The sequence below is a fragment of the Peromyscus maniculatus genome, chromosome 7 (genome assembly GCF_049852395.1).
Source record: "Peromyscus maniculatus bairdii isolate BWxNUB_F1_BW_parent chromosome 7, HU_Pman_BW_mat_3.1, whole genome shotgun sequence".
Taxonomy (NCBI): domain Eukaryota; kingdom Metazoa; phylum Chordata; class Mammalia; order Rodentia; family Cricetidae; genus Peromyscus; species Peromyscus maniculatus.
In genome coordinates, this window is record NC_134858.1 from 72,266,596 (window position 1) to 72,283,981 (window position 17,386).

Below are 17,386 nucleotides of genomic sequence, written 5' to 3' on the forward strand. Positions count from 1 at the left end.
AGGTCTTTTAATAAAAATAAATTAAATAAATAAAAAAAACAGTACCAGACATTGAGGTGAATGCTGAAAGATCAGAGAGACAAAGGAACAAGCACCTCTTACCTCTAGGACTCCTCAGCCCAAAGACTTTAGTTCCTGTCTCCCCATGCCTTCTGTACCTTTCTCTGCCCACCGTATCATTTCCTGTCTCAACTTTCCTAATGCTGGGATTAAAGGTGTGTAATTCCCATGTATTGGGATTAAAAGTGTGTGCCACCACTGCCTGGCTCTACTTCTCTCCTAGACTGAGTCAATCTCATGTAGTTCAGGGTGGCTTTGAACTCACAGAGATCCAGAATGATCTCTGCCTCCCGAGTGCTAGGATTAAAGGTGTGTGCCACCACTGCCTGGCTTCTATGTTTAATCAAATGGCTTGTTCTGTTCTCTGACCTTCAGGCAAATTTATTAGGGTACAAAATACATCACCACAGGAAAGGGAAGAAAAGGGGCATTGAAGATGCATCTTGGTCCCAAATATTCTCTGTGGATGATATATTGTGCACCCCAATAAACTTATCTGGGGGTCAGAGAACTCAACAGCCACTATATTAAACATAGACGTTAGGTAGTGGTAGCACACACCTTTAATCCTAGCATTCCAGGGGCAGAGATCCATCTGGATCTCTGAGTTCAAGGCCACACTGGAAACAGCCAGGCATGATGGCACACACTTTTAATCCCAGCACTTTAGATCTCATGTCTTGCTTGGGAAAGACACATGCCTTTAATCCCAGGAAGTGATGGCAGGAAGCAGAAAGGTATATAAAGTGTGAGAACCAGGAACTAGAGGCTTTTAGGCATTTAGGCTTTTTAAGCTTTTAGGCTTTTAGCAGCAGTTCAGCTGAGATCCATTTGGATGAGGACTCAAGAGGCTTCCAGTTTGAGGAAACACGATCGGATGAGGAGTGGTCAAAGTGAGGTTGGCTGTGGCTTGTTCTGATTCTCTGATCTTTCAGAATTCACCCCAATATTTGGCTCCTGGTTTGTTTGTTTTTTTATTAATAGGACCACTTTAGATTCGTGTTACAATCCTCATTACAAAAATCATGTTCTTTCCATGTGGATAATACACAGCTGCCATCCATTTCACTAAGTAGTAAGAAAAGCTATGAAGCCAACAAGACCCTCACCTGGAACACCATTAACAAAAGCTCTCAGCTAGAGGTAGGAGAGGGTCTCTAACCACGCATTCGTCTTCCCAGCTAATTGCATGTTCTCAGGAAGCGCTTCTGCCTTGGGGTTATCCTCCTCTACACAGCAAAACCCACAGACAAAATGCAGCCCCTTTCAGAGATGCTGCCCTTCCTGAGTCTCCTGGCTGACCTTATTCAAGCAGCATGGAATGTTTTATCCTGGGTGAAAACAGAACAAGGAAGTTTATGTTGCAGTAGCTTGAGACACTGAAAATCAGCAAGTTCTTTTAATGAAATAAATTACTGTTTGCAAGGTTTTTTTTTTTAAGAGATGAGTTTCAATTAAACTTTTTTTTCTATGAAGTTAAATTTCAATTTAATTGCTTACCTCTAGTCTGTAGGCCTTTAGATTTGGTAGGGAAGAGGCATTGTCCCCTATCCAGACCTCCTTTTCCAACACATAACCCCAAAAGTTTATCCAAAGCCACAAACCACATGATTATACATAGGCAGACTTAAAACTCTCATTCTTGAAACACGCCCCCATAGGCAATGGCAGCCTCAGGAACATTCATGCCAGCTAGCTTGATGGGATACACCAGTAATGCCGGCAGCTGGAAAAGAAGTGAATAACTAAATGGCCAGTTCAAAACCTTGCTAGGATGCTCAGAATATGAGGTATATGTGTGTCTTGTTGTTGTACCAAATGAAGAACATAAGCAGCCTTGTGAAGGAAGGTTTATTTGGACTCATAGTTCTAGGATATACAGGACGCCATGGCAGGGAAGGTGAGTTGGCAGGAGCTTGGACCAGTTGATCGAACTGCATCCGTAATCAGGAAGCAGATGAATGCTAGTGCCCAGCTGACCTCTCATTTTCATTTGGTTCAGAACTCGTAGGGCAGTGCCATTTAGGGCGAGTCTTCCTGCATCGATGATCCCAATCTAGAAGTTCCCACACATGCCCGTCTCCTAGGTGATTCTAGACCCTGTCACGTTGACAATCAATAGTAATCATCACACTTAGCAAGACACAGTCTCAAAAAAAAAAGCAAAGTAATAAAGCTCGCCCCCAAAATCCCATACTAGAAGTCAAAGAAGCCTACACTCGGGAGTACGCATATCTGAGGTCTGGTTTTCTGACCTTAGATGAGACGTTTCTTCCCAGCAGTAAGTTGTACAAAAGCTTTTCCCAGACTTGTGTTAATGGGGCAATTATAAGAATTAAAAAGCAATGGTGTGGAGGAGGAGGGGGAAAGGGCATAAAAAGTGAACCTCAGGTCTGTGACAGAGGTGCACAGTGGTAAGGAAGAGCAGAGGAAGAAGTGACTGATTCAAACTTGATAACTGTATAGGCCAAAGAAGCCCTGAGCTTTGGTATCTTGATGTCCAAGGTCACCAAAGAAATCAGGCATCATCTTCTAGCTATTGTGGAGGGGTCTCCTCATATCGATCCATGAAACTGGGACTACCACATTAAATGTGCCCAAAAGGTTACATTGAGACCCCATCTTCATTCCATGGTCCTGCATCTATTCTAAGGCTTGATTCGATCATTGATTTTTCTCACTCTTCACAGAGCCTCTGTTCTGTTCAGAGCCTAGTCTCAAATTCTGAAGAAAAAAAAAAATACCTCAGAAGCTAAGCTTCTAAATATGAAGATAATATCATATTTTATAAGCTTGCCTCAACACTACACCAGGCAAGTCCACAACAGATCAGAGTCCAGGGGGTGAACTCAGCCATCCAGCAGGGGTATAAGGACCTCAGCAATCTGTATGGTCCTGGCTATCAGTAGTTACATTCTTTCTGGTCAACACTGAATATCGACTAGGAATGAAACTCAGTGTGTTAATCAGTTTTTGGTCAACTTGACACAAGTTAAAGTCATCTGAGAAGAAACATCAATTGAGAAAATAACCTATCAGACTAGCCTGTAGGCAAGCCTGTGAGACATTTTCTTGATTGATGATTGATGTGGGTGACCCAGCCCACTATGGGCAGTGCCATCCCTGGCAAGTGGTCCTGGGGTACATAAGAAGGCATGCTGAGTAAGACATAGGGAGCAAGCCAGTAAGCAATGTTCCTCCACGGCCTCTACTTCCGTTCCTGCCCCCAGCTTCCTGCCTTGAGCTCCTCTTTTGACTCGCCTTCATGATGGACTATAAGCTGTAAGATGAAGTAAGTCCTTTCCTCCCCAAGATGGTTTTGGGCCAACATTTTGTGACATCAACAGAAAGCAAACAAGGATACCCAGTAACAAAGCAGTAGTTCAAGAGGCTGTCCCTTTTCTCAAGGCAATTACAATCCACAATAATAAGGATGGGACTGAAATGACTTATGACTGAAGCACAGACCACCACGATGACTGGGACCCCGTTCTAGTTTCCTTTCTGATGCTGTGATAAGTACCATGGCCAAAAGCAACTTGAGGAGGAAGAGGTTTCTTTGGTTCACACTTGCATACTACAGCCCATTGTTGAGAAAAGTGAAGGCAGGCACTCAAGCAGAGCATGGAGGAATGCTGCCTACTGGATCACTCGTCCTTGCTCACCTAGCTTTCTTTTACAGCCCAGGTCCACCCGCCTAGTGATGACACTTCCTACAGTGGACCCAGGCCCTCCTACATCAATTAGCAATCAAGGTAATGCTCCACAGACATGGCCACCGGCCAATCCGATTGATGTTATTCTTCAGTTGAAGTTTGTATCTTCCTAGGTGACTCTAGATCAATGGTCCTCAACCTGTAGGTCATGAACCCCAAAAGACCATCAGAAAACACAGATATTCACATTACAATTTATAACAGTAGCAAAATTACAGTTATGAAGTAGCAAAAAAATATAATTTTATGGTTGGGAGTCACCACATGAGAAACCATATTAAAGGGCTACAGCATTAGGAAGGTTGAGAACCACTGCTCTAGATTGTGTTATAGTCACAATAAAAACTAATTAGGACACATCCCATGTGGAGATATTGGGAAGGCCCTCAGAGGTGAGTTTTTACCTACTCAACCTCTACTATACATCCTCTCTGCCTACCTTGACCTCTGTTGACATAATCTGGGCAGAATTAAACTATTTCTGGACCTTAGAGGATGCCTAAAGGTAGAAACTGCCTTGATCTTTACCCAAGAAATTCGATGTTTGGTTGTTTCTCTTTGTTCTACTTGAAAAGTAATAATTTTATATATTATATACATATAAGATACAGAGTGAGGTTTCTATGACTGACTGGGCAACTTTGTCACACTTTCAATTTGTCTATATCCCTTAAGGGACTGGTCGTAACACCTCTAGTTAGATAACCAACTTGAAATACTGGGAAAGACTTCCCAGAGGAGGTGGCTTTTGAGCCAGCTCTTGAGAAAGTAAATACAATTTTAATGACTGCTTTTATATCTCTGTTGGAGGCCAGAAGAGAGGAGAGAGAAAGGGCAATCCAAGCACCATGAAATAAGAACAGAGGCATGAGGGTGGGTGAGAGCATTCTCGGGTGGACAAAGAGGACATGATTAACCCTTCAGTGATGGAAATCACAGAGCACAGCAAGTTTCATAAGGCTTTTGAGACCCTGTGCCAAATAAGATTACTTGGGGACACTGAAATTCTAACCATTGTATTATTCTTTTTTTTTATTAAGTAGACTTATTTTATAATGTATTATTCACAAATAATAGCTAAATAAAATAAAAACTCGGGTTAATTTCACCATCTCAGTAATTCAAGTGGATCACCCCAATGCTATGATTTTCATGGACTGAGACTAGAATTGCTAAAATCATTTGAATGAAAACTTCTGACAACAGATGTGCATATTGAAATACACTTGTTAAACTACTCTGAAAAGCATTTTCCTGTTTTTCATAAAGACTGGTTCATTGAGAAATATTGATCTAATGAGCACAAGGAAGAATCAGAAACTAGTCTCAGATAAAATTAATGGACAGACCTCTGACACATTTAGGGAACAGGGACAAGAGAGAAGGGAGGCCCTACCATGTCTGAGCCCTAACTCCAAGCTCAGTCCATCCAGGTGGTGAATAAGATGTGGATTCCCTGCAGCTGCCAGATTCTTCCTATTACCAAGTCTTCCTAAGTGGCCAGAGATTCTCCATGAGCCTTGGGGCCTGAGAACCATGAAACCACCAGCAAGAACTGAGCAATTGTCTGCTGGAAACAGGCAGAGAATGAGAAAGGAGGACAGAATCCAGGCAATTCCTTCTCATTTTGCAGCTCTATCAGGTATAAATGGCAGAGAGATGAAGTAACTTTCCCTGTACAAACCTACTTCCATTCAGTTCTCATCCATTCCCACACCCTCAGTCTATCCCAGGGGCTTCAATTCCTCTCCATCAACCAAGCAGACTGGTGTGCAGTGCATAAGAAACTTGTCAGGAGTGGTATTTGCTGCCTGACATTTTCTACCAGACTGATTAAAAAAAAAGAGTATCAAAATAAAAAAGCAAGTTTACAATAAAAAAGGATGGGAGCCATCCATCTTCTCTAGATGCTGCAAGTCTGTGAAGAACAAAGCTATTCTGACATTCAACTTCACTTTCAGTGACCTCCTCTCCTAAAATTAACCCTATGGAGGGCTTACCCAACACTAATTTTCCAACTTTTCTCAGTGCTCACCCAGCCATGCTCAGAAGGGAACGCAAGCCAGGATCAAGGCAGAGTGAGTGACCACCAACATCATTTGAATTAAAACTTTCTAATGTTGAACTGTCTGCAAGAGATACACCCAATGATGGACATTGTACTTGAGCTCTTAAATTTTGTGTTCCATGACGGGTGTGGTTAAAATCATTTGACTAACTCAGAAAGTGTTGTATTAAGTACGGATTGTATCAGGCATTATTCAAGATGCTAGTGCTATAACAATGGGAACAAGACTTCTTTTCTTCTAAACCTAAACCTTTAGTGGAGGAAATTATACAATAGCTAGGCAAGTAGATAGGTAATAGGTAGATGAAAGATAGGTAGATGATAGATAGATAGATAGATAGATAGATAGATAGATAGATAGATAGATAAAATGGATGGATGTATAGTAAACTACAGTGTAATATGGAGAGAGAATAGAAGGTGGCAGTGATAAATAGCTATTTCAAATAAAATGCTCCTGGAAAATTCCCTTTTGCACAGATCACTGCAGGGGGCAAGGATCAAGCCCTGCATCACTCTCAGGAGCCTTACAACAGAGATATTCATGCAAAGGCAGAGGGTGGGTATGTTCAAAGTACATAGAAAACAGGAAGGGAGACAATGTGTGGGAACTCAGAAAGCAAGAGAAGTGACAGAGACAAGGATGGATATGACAGAAGACTGTCCCTGGATTGCACTGGATGTTGTAGACCACTGACAAACCCCAGCTTTGTCCTAAAGAGTGAAAAAGAACTACATAGTCATTATATTTGTGTTTTAAGCCAGTCAAGAATTCATTCTCAAAGGATCTCTTCAAATGTAGGCCCCTCGCTCTATCAAGTACTTCACTGTCCCTCAGAAAGCTGGCTCCATCATTCCTTTACCTCCTGTATCAGGAGTGTTCCAAATGAGTCTCTGACCATGCACTGCCCTCCCTCTGTGGTCCAGCAGAGGCACAAGATGCCTCATGTGCCACTTTTTGTTTGTTTCAGTTCATATATCATCCAAGAAGTAAGCTTTCATGAAACCAATGTACATGTATACACCCAGTTCACTCAAAACCAAGCATGGAGTGATCTCATCTCACTGAAGGTTTTGTGGTAGGTCAGAGAAAGGAATGACATCAAAGAGCATGATGGTCAGTGTTGTCAAGTCAACACCTAGGAAGCAGGCCTCTGAGCACACCCGTGAGGGATTGTCTAGGATACGGGTCTATATTACACTTAACTAAGTGAGAAGGCCCACAAAGGTTTCCTAGTGAGATCTGAGCTTGCTTTACCCAGCAGAACTGCGTTAAAGGATTGCTTTGACCATGTGTATGGTTGCTAGGTGATTGGAAGGATCTACACTTGGCTGAGCTGGGCAAGGTCTTTTGCTCCACACTTTGGCATTCCTATAAATAGCCCTCTAGAAGAGATGGGAGGGGCCAGTGGGTAATGATCCAGACCCTCCCAATGCTATCCTGTGTTTCTGTTTCTCACCCCTCTCTCCTTCTATCTAATATCTCTTATCCCTCACTCCTCAAGAGTACTTTGTCATAAAATGTAGGAGCTGGGCTCCCAGCTGGGCTCCCACAAATGGCACCAGGAACAGGGACAGGGACTTTGCAAAAGGAGTGTTACAGGGTATTGTGGGTGTCAGGGGGCATGCCCAATAATGAATTAAAAATAAAGGTGATGGTATTTTATTCTCAGGATTGAAAGTAAGGTGGCTGAATGCCAAAGTTAAAAGTGAGGCTGCAGCGAGTATCTCTCCCTATCTATGTTTCTTTCTTTTTCTCTCTCTCTCTTAATTTCTATCTATAAAAATTAGGGGGGGGAACATAATGTAGGAATATAGTATAAGAAAAAACTTAGGGTAATGTAGAATGTAGAAATATTGGGTAAGAAATACTTAGGCAACAAGACAGAGGAGCTATGTCCTTGATTTTCCAACTATGGGACTATGAACTCCTGGGGAAGAATTGAAGTCATGAAAAATACCTTGAGGAAAACAGGCAGAAAAAAAGATTCCTGTGGAAGCTTTTGGCCTGTGGATAGCTTAGCTTTAAGCCCTGAGTGGCAGGGGAAAAATTTTTCCCTGAGGTGTACAAAAATGAGACAAAAACCCTACACTCTAGTGCCACTGGATGAAAATGCTTGCTGATAGCATCATATCATCAGAGTCAGTTTCCTCTTGGAAAAGACTGAGTTTAAGGAACAGAAGTCTTAGGGAAAGTCTAGTAGTCTCTCTTTCAAAAACAGAAAGCTTTTCAGGTATTTCCTTCTCAGAATTTTTTCTTCTTGCAAAGGCAAAATTAAACTCACCTGGAAAATCTATCAGACTGAGAAAATCACCTGTAATTTCCCTAGGAAAAAAAAAACAAAAAAACCTCTTGGAATATGGTAAATCCTCTCTGCTAGTCCTGTCTCTCCTTCAAGCCATTATTAGAAAAACAGCAGCCAGAATCTCCTGCAGCCAGAGCCTATGCCTGAGAAAGTACAGGCAGAAAGTCCAGCAGGGACAGCTTCACCCAGGGTGGAACCACAGCAGAAATGGTGTGGGACCCAGGGTGGGGCTGCTGGCATGAAGCAGCAATGGAGGCTTTGAAATCCTCCCTGCAATGGGGGAGGCAGGGTCTAAGTTCCTAGATTAGGAACTCAAGCTCCTACCCCCTGAACAGAAAGCAGTTAGCAGAGGAGCTGAGCTAAGGCATCAGTAACTCTGCATCTTGGGGGAAGGGACAAGCAGGGACAAAGGAGATCTATCAGGGAAAAAAACTTTCTGAAAAGCTTTTATTTCAAATACTTTCATTTTCTTTCACTGACCTGATAAGGCAGGAAACAAGCGCCAGTCTGTAAGTGCGTGCATGGGCGAGTGCAGCTCACTCTGGGAAAAATATCAGGTGAAGGAAGTACACCTGTCAATGCCAGCTCAGGGAGAACAGAATCCTCCCATGGTGAAAAAGCTCACTTAATCTTGATTTTCAGTATGAACACAAACTGTGTAAATGAAAAGGGGACTGTGGCAGACCCGAAAGGCAGCTTGAGAAATGTAGTTTGTAGTAGTGTGATGCTATAGCGAAAGGCAGGTTGGGAATTGTAGTTCATAAAAGTGAGGTGGCATCGACAAGCAGGCCTGGAGAAAAGGCAGACAGACTGGGACAAAAACTCTCAAATGCTTCCCAAAACACTCTGCTTCTTCAGCTAAAAACATTGCTTTTTTTTTTCCAAGTGCTGCTAGCTTTACTTCCCAAAAGCGAGAAACAGGTGATATCTGTCAAAGGGCAATGAAGATGCTAATGACACTTCTCAAGTCATTTTGAAACCCTTTGGAAAGCAAGGGAAAGCAGTCCAAACACTAGAAAGTTGTTTTGGGCGTGGAAAAAACTTATGGACAAATTTAAAACTTGGGTTGTACTTGAAATGTGAGAGAGGAACATTGGCATCATTAAAAGAGCTCATGGCAATCTTAAGATGCAGCTTCAAAAAATTAAGAAGGGGGAAAATGTGCCCTCAGAAGCTTGCTGGCTGTCTGAGTTTGGTGAGGAGAGTGGAACATCAGCTCCAATGATACTCCTCCAGAGGCCTAATTGCTGCTCAGGAAGTTTTTCTAAGAGCTTTACAGCAGCTCAGTATGCTAATTACTCATGATTTGTGAACTCTGTCTTCTTGGAAAATAATATAAATATTTATTTTAAGAAATCTCTTCTAGATATGGGCTAAAGCTTGTAAAATGGTTCTGTAGAGTTTTCTTTTGAATAAAGTTTGTAAAAAGTGTAAATATGTATAGTGATATTCATGCTATTTGTAAATATGTTAAAAGTGTAAATATTGAATGGAAAAAGAGTAAATTACGAATGGGAAAAGTGTAAATGTTGAATGTAAGTTTGTGAGAATTGTATAGTAGTGATGTTCATAGTAGAATAGTTTTTTATTACTCTTTTACCTTCAGATATATTTGAACACATTTTATGATAGCTTAAAATATAATTTTATGTTCTCAATGGCCCCTGGAAAGCTAAAGTGAAGGTGTCATAATTAGGGGAGCTTTTCTGTCTTATTCCTAAAATTTTCCACTCCCCTTCTCTTTCTGTTTAGAATATGAGCTACTTAAACAGCTAAAAGTGTCTTTATAATTAGCATGGGTTTTTGTTTACTTGAGTGGATATTTTGAAGTGTTTTAGAATGACTATTTTCTCCTGGGAATCAGAATAGTCTCTTGAAAATTTTATTGAACATCTGCTAAGAGAGAGTATTGATTTAGAAAAGGGCTATGTGCAGCTAAGACTGCTGTAGTCATCTTAGACCTAATACAAAAAGGATATTCCATCTTTATTATCCTCTTCTCCTTTACTGGGAGGTGTGGCAGCTATGGAGATCACTGTGGATATTTGCAAGCTCTATAGGGATCTGGATCAGAGCTCTGTACCCACTCCTGTCAGAAGCTGGTAGCCAAACTTGGGCAACTTTCTTAATAACTTCCTAAATGCATGTATATAAAATTAATCAAGATAAATGACCTAATACAGGCACAGTATATCTGAGGGGAGGAACTTTATTATATCAAGGAGGAATTGTGGAGGCCCACAAAAGTTTTCTAGTGAGATCTGAGCTTGCTTCACCCAGCAGAGTGCATTAGAGGATTGCTTGACCATGTGCATTGTTACTAGGTGATTGGAAAGGTCTACACTTGACTGAGCTAGGGGGAGGTCTTTTGCTCCACCCCTTGGCATTCCTATAAATAGCCCTCTAGAAGAGACAGGAGGGGCTGGTAGATATTGATCCAGGCCCTCCTGAGGCTATCCTGTGTTTCTATTTGTTTCTCTCCCCTCTATTTTTCTATCTAATATCTCTTATCCCTCACTCCTCAAGAGTACTTTGTCATAAAATGTGGGAGCTGGTCTCCCAGCTGGGCTCCCAGAGCTAAGAATGTCTATGTGAGGTTGTCTTGATTAGGTTAATTGAGGAGAGAAGAGTCACCCACTGTGGATGGCACCATTCCCTAGGCAGGGATTCTGAACTGTGTAAGAGTGAGGAAAGCAAGGTACCCATGCATACATTTGTTCATTCCTCTAGTGATGTGAGTCTCAAGTTGGACCAGTCATTGGTTGGCAGCTCCCATAAGTTCTGTCCTATCTTTACCCCAGCATGTCTTGCAGGCAGCACTAATTGTAGGTCAGTAGTTTGGGGACTGTGTTGGTGTCACACAATTCCTCCACTGGAAGCCTTGCCTAATTACAGAAGATGGCCAGTTCAGGTTCCATATCCTCCATTACTAAGAGTCTTCGCTAGTGTTACTCTCATGGACTCCTGGGAGTTTCCATTGGACCAAATTTCTTCCTTGCCTCCAAAATGTCCCCAGTTCCAGGTCTCTTCCAGTACTCTCTCCCTCAACCTCCCCTACCTAATCCATCCTATTTCCATACCCACCTGCCCCAGTGTAACCATAAAATCTATTCTATTTCCCCTTCCCAGGGAGATCCATGCATCCCCTCTTGGGCCCTCCTTATAACCTGGTTATTTTAGCAAATGTGTATTGCACATGAGCTAAGTGCCAAGCACTATCATGCTTAGAAATACCTAAGATAAAACTTCAAAAAGAATATTTAGCTATAAGTCTCCATATCCCTGGGTTCTGTGTCTACCAAAGGAAGGCTAATAAATGCATAATAACATGACACCAAGTTATACACACATGAGGGAGATAAATCTGAATGAAATTTCACTAAGTAATTTGTACAACCCACTTAAATATCGTCATATAAAAGTTTGATGGAGCTAGTAAGAAATTCCTAAGCAACTGTGAAAGGCCATTCTAGGCAATACTTCTTTCCCCTCTGAGAGTCAAGACAATCTACACAACCCTTATGCCTAGTTCTTGAAGTCTTGAAGAGACTCATCAACAGCTGATCATTGATAACAAAGGAATATCTTCTCATGCATATGTGGATTTTTTTTTTTTTTTTGGTTTTTCGAGACAGGGTTTCTCTGTGTAGCTTTGCACCTTTCCTGGATCTCGCTCTGTAGACCAGGCTGGCCTCGAACTCACAAAGATCCACCTGGCTCTGCCTCCCAAGTGCTGGGATTAAAGGCGTGAGCCACCACCGCCCGGCTGTGGATTTTTATAGTTAATTAAATACGTAAATGTCTTAGCATCTGAGACACCAGTTTAAAGCCTGTGAAGCACAAATCTAAAGCCTATCCCCCAGGACTAAACCTGATGTGATTAGCAGTGTGGATGCTAAGTGTTCTCCACTGCCAGTGCTCTCAAAAGCAGCTAGTCTAACAAGTATTATGAGTATAGACATTTGGATCAGAGCAAGGCCAGGGCAAGAATTTGAAGAAAAAGGTGACTGAAGTCTCTTTGTATGGGCAAATGAAGGAGAGCCCTGTGTTTTCTTATCAAGGGAATAGTATGGACCAACATGGATGGTTAGCCTAAAGAAGCAGGAAGCAGGTGTGCTGTTATAATTGGTATACCAGGAAGTTTCGGCATGGACTGGAAGATATTTGAGGGTTGTTCTGTTACAGTGCTTTATGTTACAGTCATAAAACACTAACCATAACCAACTTTTAGAAGAAAGGGTTTATTTAGCTTCAGGTTACAGGCCATCATTGAGAGAAGCCAAGGCAGGAATTGAAGCCAAGGCCCTGGGGGAATGGGCTTGCTCAGCCTTCTTTCTTCTATGACCCAGGACCACCTGTCTAAGGATGGTACCACCCACAGTAGGCTGGGCCATCCTACATCAATCAACAATGAAGAAATTGTCCCTCAGACATATCCACAGGCCAGTCTGAGGGAGGCAATTCATCAGTTGGCCTTCCCTTCTTCCCAGGTGTGTCTAAGTCTGGGTCAAGTGGACAAAAGCTAACTAGCATGTGGGTGCTACCGTTAGAATGAATATAGAGCTTCCTAAAATAGTAACATTGAAATCTCACTGCTATTGTCACAGTGTGAAGAGGTGAGACATTAGAGATGAGTAGTGCACTCAGGCTCTGCCCTCATAAGTGAGATTAATGTCAGTACAAATGGAAAAATTCAGCTCCTTTCTCTCTGGGCTCTTTCACTTCCTGACATTCAAGAATCCAGTATTCCTCCCCTTGGGAAGACATAACATTCAAGGAACCATTCAAGAGAAAGGCCTCCCTCACCAGATCCAACCTTCCCAACACCTTGACCTTCACATTCTCTAGGAACTCTGAACCTTTTCCTTTATTCTCTATAAATTACCCAGTCTTGGGTATTCTACTAGAGTAGCATACAACAGAATGAAATTGTCTATTAGAAAAGCATGAGTGTGCTTTGATCCCAAGATGTCTTTTTTAGAAACTACTGTGAAGATTGTTGCTGTTTGCTGTGGGTGGAGGTATGCATGTGTGTAGGTATACATGTATGTTCACAAGTGCAGACATACATGTATGTGGTGTTTGCACAGGTGTATATGTGTTTGTCGGGGTGCGTGTATATGCATGTGTGTGTGTGTGTGTGTGTGTGTGTGTGTGTGTGTGTGTGTAGACCAGAGGTTGACATAGGGTTGATGTCTTCCTCTATCACTCTACTTACTCACTGGGGCAGGGTCTCTCACTAAACTTGGAACTCACCAACTCACTTAGTCTAGCTCTAGACTGTTTGCTCCTGGGATTTCTGTCTCTGTCCCTCCAATGCTGGGTTTTCTAGACTGCCACGCCCACCCCACTTGTAGGTGTGCTGGAGATCTGAACTCTAGTCTCTCACACTTGTTTGGCAAGCACTTTATCCACTAAGTCATCTCCCAGCCTCCACAAACTCTGTTTATATCCAGAAGAGAAGAAGAGCCCCGAGAAGAGTCACCCTTCCTCAGATGCAGCCCTCACCATGCTCATCTCCCTACAGGAAGCTTGATACATGCAGGTGATATCCACTGTCAGAGATTTGGACACATTTTCCACATTGATCTTTGTCCTAAATGTTCAGTTTACCAGCGTTGGTGCTGGACCTACATAAAGAAAATGAACTTAGGCTGTGGCCATAGGCAGGCACTGCACTGTGTGTGTATAAAGAACACTCAGTTGCCAGGGCCCAAGAGGCACAAAGTCATTACTCATATTCCCAGACCCTGTGATGCATGCTCTGACAGGAAGCCCAGCTTCCTCTGTCACTGTCCACTCTCTCATCAATGGACCATGGTGGCCTTCTCCATGGTGTCGTGGCTGCAGTGCCCAGCCAGGCAGAGAAATGTGTCAAGTGGACATCAGTAGAACCTGCCTGGGCTCTGGTCAATCTAGTGTACAAATCCCCATAAGAAACCTAAAAACATCTGTAAAACTGCCTCATTCTGAAGCTCCACAGATTTCTAAAAGGGTGAAAATTTAAGTCTTCTCCTTTGCAGTGCATTGACAAAGGGTACCACAAGCTAGAATCACAGGAAGTTTTCAGGGTGAGTCCTTGGTAACCATGCCCACCCCATCAGCCTGGCCACTTCAAGTAATAATTACTCACTGGGTGAAAGGAAAATGGTTTTCTCCAGCCATTCCCCACCCCCCACCCCCCACCCCCGCCCATCCACTGTCAGGAAGGTCATTATGATGGAAGACGTGTCTACAGAATTGAACAGGACCAAACAAAGACTAGTGCTGCTACCAAAAGGCAATGCCGAGTCGGCATAACAGAACACAGACCCTGCTCTCCATTCCAACAGTCTGCCTTAGGTGGTTCTGCATATGTTTGAGTGATGGAGACAATGACATACTGCACCCTTCATGGACATACACACATTTGATTGCAAGCAAAGGGACCTTAAAGTCACTCGTTAGCCCATATTTCCCTACTCCCTTTATGTCCTGACTGTAAGCGTCACCTTCACATGCTGTGTTTATCATCTTTAAAAGGCAGGAGACACTGAGCTGCAGTAACAGTTGTTTGGAGTGTGTTACAAGCCACAGGAGAAACTAGTTCTGTTCCATTTTTCTGAGAGTGTGAAGCCAGGAATGCAAAACCTGCTAGCAGTCACCTGATTTCACTGATTTTAACCACTCCTAACCATGTCCAAATACAGAAGCACATTTTTATTTTGCTATCAGAGCTGTCTGAAGTGGATAGTGGAGTGCATTTAACACTGTGACCAGAAATATTGAAATTTGACAGCCGAGGGGTTAAAGGTCTGGGATTTATACATCGAGGTGTTTGTTCCTGCCGTCGTCCAAGAGGCTTGCTCGGAATAACCCCTTCTGCTTACTGAACCTTTGAGAAATGGAGGACATTAAGTAATACATCTTGGCAGGCATCCTGAGATTCTACTTCTCCAGGAAACAAGCTTTGCTAAGCATCACTACAAGAGGTCTGAAGATTTCAAAAGGCTCCTCCTATGCAATCTCACTATTCAACTGTACAGTGCAGAAATACCTGTTATCTGGCCCTCCACTACAAAAAAAAATAAAAAAAAATATAAAATAAATAAAAATTAAAAACCCACTAGTCTGCATTCCTGGACACTACTTGGATTTGTGTGCACCTCAAATCTGACACTTCCTTTGGCAGAAGCTGTATTTGCTGATGAGCTGGAAGAGGACTACCACACCTCATGCCAGCAAGATGCAGCTTCGGCACAGAGACTCTCTCTCATCCCACTGCTCAGTCAGGACTACCACAGAGTTCACACCAGAAGAACAAGAGAAGCTCGGTCACAATGATACTGTAAGTGTATCATGTCCTTATCTGGCCTCCTTCTACATAATTGTTCTTTCCAAGTCACTTAATCTTCATAGAAACCCCATTAGGTCAATGTCATTTTATCCTACCTCCCTTTAATAGCAGACTGACAAAGATGATGATGGTGGTGGTGGTGGTGGTAATGATGGCTAGAAAGAGGAGGGGTAGAGGAGAAGGATAAAGCAGAAAAGACGGAAGAAAAGAAGGAAATGGAGGGGAAAGTAGAGGAAGAGAAGGGAAGGAAGAAAGTTGCTTAAAAAATAACAACTCTGGGTATCCTCCAGAGCTACATCAACCATCAGATACAACTGTGCTGTGGGATGGTCTTTCTTTACACTGTGAATATGTGTTGCTACCATTGGTTAATAAAGAAGCTGCTCTGGCCTATGGCAGGGCAGGTTATAGCCAGGAGGGAAATTCAAACAAAGATACAGGAAGAAGAAAGAAAGAGTGGGAAAGATGCTGAGAGACTCCAGGGGAACAAGATGTAATGGAACACAAGGCCATGAGACACATGGTGATACATAGATTAATAGAAATGGGTTAAGATGTAAGAGCTAGTTAGCAATAAGCCTGAGCCATAGACAAACAGTTTGTAATTAATACTAAACCTCTGAGTGATTATTTTATAAAAACAGCTGCTGCCCGGGTGGGACCGGGCGGGACTGAGAAACTTTATTCTACACAACTGGGTACTGAAACAAAGCCCCATGAAGCTTTAAGATCACTTGCAAGTCACTGAAGCTTGACTGGTAAGTCCTGATGTACCAAGACTTTGCCATAGACCCATACTCAACAGTATGTGTGTTGCTGATTGAAAAACTCACTTTCTCCTCCTGGTAGAACACACCATCAGATATTATCTTAAACCAGAGAGGTGGGAAGCCGACCACTGAACTGCAGGCAGCACCTGATGAGGGAAAGTGGGTTTTAGATCTATCCGAACTCCACTATATCACATCACCATCTGTCTGCTCACCTACAAGGTCCTGCCTGATTGAGGGAAGATAGAGCAATCTCCAGCCTCAGACTACCTTCCCGTTCCTTCTGGATTCTCTCAGAGTACGAAGCATAAGAACTGTAACCGTTAGAAAATGAAACTATTTTTAAGTACAGCTTCTCTGACAGTTCCCCCATTGTGCTACACTAACAAGAAGAGATCTGAGTGTTCCCTTCAGCCAGTGGCTCTCCTGCTAGAACGACCTACAGAGACCTTCAGCATGGACTGCTGAGTCCCAAATCAGGGCTTCTGATTTTGTGTTTCTTCAAGTTCCCAGGTAACACTGATGCTGTCAGTCCACAGATCACATCCTGAGAACACCATTTCTTCTCCAGCCAAGAAAGAATGTCCTGAGTTTCCCTCCATGTTTGGACTCAATTAGAGAACTATCAATTTTCTGTCCAGCAGTTGCTCTCAGCCTTGACATGTATTAAGTTCCAAAACGTACCAGACATTATGGTAAGCATCAAGAGAAACACATTAATGTGTTGCAATCCAGCTAAGACTTGAGCTGAGAGCCACAGCTTACATGAGAGTCAGTGCTGTCCAGAGGCCTTGAAAAAACTGCCTACCAGTGAGAGGTCAGATTGAGGTGTGAGCACCAGCAAGAAGGCTTGGCTGGAACCTCTACATATCCACTCCAACCCTGCTGCACCTCCACCTCACCCACCATGAGACAGTCACATCAGCATCAGCACAGGGAGATGGCTTCCAGCTTGGAAAGACAGTGCCCAAGAGGATACACCATGCTGAACCAAGAAAGGAGAGCAGAGGAGCACACACACACACACACACACACACACACACACACACACACACATATCATGTACACACATACATACACACATGCACATACACACATACCACACATGTACATATGCATATATGCATATA